The following is a 3,749-nucleotide window of genomic DNA, read 5'->3' as shown; positions in this document are numbered from 1 at the left end:
CGCCGCTACTCAGCAAGTAAACGAGAGGGAGCTGCGCCCGGCCTCGTAAGACGCCTCTTCTCCGGTGCGAGCGCCCCGACGCCGCTGGCCGCCGCCGCCGCCTTGCCGCTATCCCGCCGCGCGTTTGGGGAGGGAGGGCGACCCGTAGGACGGCCCGCCGACTACACGACCGTTTGGCAGAGCGAGTGCAAGGTTAGGCGAGCTGGGCGGTAACTCGGGTTAGTCTGGGGAGACTCGCGGTGGACAGGGTGGCGCGAATCCGGCCGGGCGGCCCCATCGATTAAGCATTGGTAGGGAGCCGAGGATGAGCCGTGCGAAGTGGCCTCGGAGGCGGTCCGTGGGGGACGACGGGGGGGGACGGGCGTCGGCCCTCCGGCCCGAGCAGAGAACGTTCGGTCACCCAAGCGGGAATCTGCGCCCCGGCCCGAGTCGGACTCGGTCGGTGCGGCCCGCTGAGGCCCTCAACTATTCCCGTACGCGGGGGTCGGGAGCTGCGGCGCTGCGCCGGCGACTTACCCGCGCGAGGCACGCACTGCGTGCGGCCAGGATGCGGAGTTGGATCGGCGCTGGTTGGGAACCCTCGGGGAACGAAGGCGGACGGCGGCCAGCCGGCGCCGACGAACCCGTCGGGGAGGGGGCTGGTGGCAGGCGCGATCGGCACTATTGCTGACTGCCGGGAGGGAAGCTGCGCCCCGGCCGAGTCAGACTCAGCCGTTGCGGCCCCCCCGAGCCCGCAGCGCGTAGCGCGGAAGCCATACGCCCCCCCGATGCGGAGCGACAGACGCCCCCGCGACCGCGGTTGGTCGGGAAGGCTTTTCGGATAGAGGTCGGACGGTGTGTGTGGACGGCTTCCCGTGGTGCCGCCGCTATCAAGCCGGAGGGTTTGAGAAACGACATTCGCGGAAGGACCGGCGCGGCCGGCGGACGCTCGCACGCGCGGCGCCCGACACTCAGCCGCTCGCTCGGCCTCCGTGGATCGTGGCTAGGTGGGATGGATGCCAAACCGGGTCGTCTCGGTCTCGCCGCAGTACGGTCGCGCCGGGGCCTGCGGGGCGGCGCGGGGAGCGCACGCTCACGCGGCGGCCGGGGCGCTAGAGTGCGACCCGCAGTGGGTAGGAACCGTCCACCCGACGTCGGACGAGCCGAGGCCGATGGAGGCCCTACCAAGGCGGGTCATGAGTGCCAGTCGGTCAGTTGGGTGAGGGGGTACTCGGAGGCCCGCCGGGAGCAGACGGGCGACCGGGGATGGGGGGCGTACGCGGGCGGGCGCCGGGAGAAGACGGCCCGTCCGGGGTCGAATCTCGGCCTGTGTTTTCGGAGCCGGCCGGGCATCACGCTCCCTCCTTGGATGGACAACATTCGTAGTTGACACTTTGTGTCATTTTATCCGAGCGGGCGGGCGCCGCGAGGCGGACCGTCCGGGGCGACTCTCGGCCTGTGTTTTCGGAGCCGGCCGGGCCTCACGCTCCCTCCTTGGATGGACAACATTCGTAGTTGACACTTTGTGTCATTTTATCCGAGCGGACGGGCGCCGCGAGGCGGACCGTCCGGGGCGACTCTCGGCCTGTGTTTTCGGAGCCGGCCGGGCATCACGCTCCCTCCTTGGATGGACAACATTCGTAGTTGACACTTTGTGTCATTTTATCCGAGCAGACGGGCGCCGCGAGGCGACCGTCCGGGGCGACTCTCGGCCTGTGTTTAAGGAGCCGGCCGGGCATCACGCTCCTTCCTTGGATGGACAACATTCGTAGTTGACACTTTGTGTCATTTTATCCGAGCGGGCGGGCGCCGCGAGGCGGACCGTCCGGGGCGACTCTCGGCCTGTATTTAAGGAGCCGGCCGGGCATCACGCTCCTTCCTTGGATGGACAACATTCGCAGTTGACACTTTGTGTCATTTTATCCGAGCAGACGGGCGCCGCGAGGCGGACCGTCCGGGGCGACTCTCGGCCTGTGTTTTCGGAGCCGGCCGGGCATCACGCTCCCTCCTTGGATGGACAACATTCGTAGTTGACACTTTGTGTCATTTTATCCGAGCAGACGGGCGCCGCGAGGCGGACCGTCCGGGGCGACTCTCGGCCTGTGTTTAAGGAGCCGGCCGGGCATCACGCTCCTTCCTTGGATGGACAACATTCGCAGTTGACACTTTGTGTCATTTTATCCGAGCAGACGGGCGCCGCGAGGCGGACCGTCCGGGGCGACTCTCGGCCTGTGTTTTCGGAGCCGGCCGGGCATCACGCTCCCTCCTTGGATGGACAACATTCGTAGTTGACACTTTGTGTCATTTTATCCGAGCAGACGGGCGCCGCGAGGCGACCGTCCGGGGCGACTCTCGGCCTGTGTTTAAGGAGCCGGCCGGGCATCACGCTCCTTCCTTGGATGGACAACATTCGTAGTTGACACTTTGTGTCATTTTATCCGAGCGGGCGGGCGCCGCGAGGCGGACCGTCCGGGGCGACTCTCGGCCTGTGTTTAAGGAGCCGGCCGGGCATCACGCTCCTTCCTTGGATGGACAACATTCGCAGTTGACACTTTGTGTCATTTTATCCGAGCAGACGGGCGCCGCGAGGCGGACCGTCCGGGGCGACTCTCGGCCTGTGTTTTCGGAGCCGGCCGGGCATCACGCTCCCTCCTTGGATGGACAACATTCGTAGTTGACACTTTGTGTCATTTTATCCGAGCAGACGGGCGCCGCGAGGCGGACCGTCCGGGGCGACTCTCGGCCTGTGTTTAAGGAGCCGGCCGGGCATCACGCTCCTTCCTTGGATGGACAACATTCGCAGTTGACACTTTGTGTCATTTTGTTCGGCCTGTGTTTAAGGAGGCGGCCGTCCTCCACTCGGTCCGTGTTTAAGGAGCGACACTCGCGCTCCGGTTCGGCCTGTATTTAGGGAGGCGGCCGTCCTCCGCTTGGTCTGTGTTAAGGGCGACACTCTGTCCATGTTTGAGGAGCCTGGCCCTGACGCTCCTCTCCGGCCTGTGTTTAAGGAGGCGGCCGTCCTCCCCTTGGTCCGTGTTAAGGGCGACACTCGGTCCATGTTTGAGGAGCCTGGCCCTGACGCTCCTCTCCGGCCTGTGTTTAAGGAGGCGGCCGTCCTCCCCTTGGTCCGTGTTAAGGGCGACACTCGGTCCATGTTTGAGGAGCCTGGCCCTGACGCTCCTCTCCGGCCTGTGTTTAAGGAGGCGGCCGTCCTCCCCTTGGTCTGTGTTAAGGGCGACACTCGGTCCATGTTTGAGGAGCCTGGCCCTGACGCTCCTCTCCGGCCTGTGTTTAAGGAGGCGGCCGTCCTCCCCTTGGTCCGTGTTAAGGGCGACACTCGGTCCATGTTTGAGGAGCCTGGCCCTGACGCTCCTCTCCGGCCTGTGTTTAAGGAGGCGGCCGTCCTCCCCTTGGTCCGTGTTAAGGGCGACACTCGGTCCATGTTTGAGGAGCCTGGCCCTGACGCTCCTCTCCGGCCTGTGTTTAAGGAGGCGGCCGTCCTCCCCTTGGTCTGTGTTAAGGGCGACACTCGGTCCATGTTTGAGGAGCCTGGCCCTGACGCTCCTCTCCGGCCTGTGTTTAAGGAGGCGGCCGTCCTCCCCTTGGTCTGTGTTAAGGGCGACACTCGGTCCATGTTTGAGGAGCCTGGCCCTGACGCTCCTCTCCGGCCTGTGTTTAAGGAGGCGGCCGTCCTCCCCTTGGTCTGTGTTAAGGGCGACACTCGGTCCATGTTTGAGGAGCCTGGCCCTGACGCTCCTCTCCGGCCTGTG

The sequence above is a fragment of the Syngnathus leptorhynchus genome, unplaced genomic scaffold (genome assembly GCF_054491065.1).
Source record: "Syngnathus leptorhynchus isolate UIUO unplaced genomic scaffold, UIUO_Slep HiC_scaffold_75, whole genome shotgun sequence".
Classification (NCBI taxonomy): Eukaryota; Metazoa; Chordata; class Actinopteri; order Syngnathiformes; family Syngnathidae; genus Syngnathus; species Syngnathus leptorhynchus.
Note: the sequence above shows the minus strand (reverse complement) of the source record.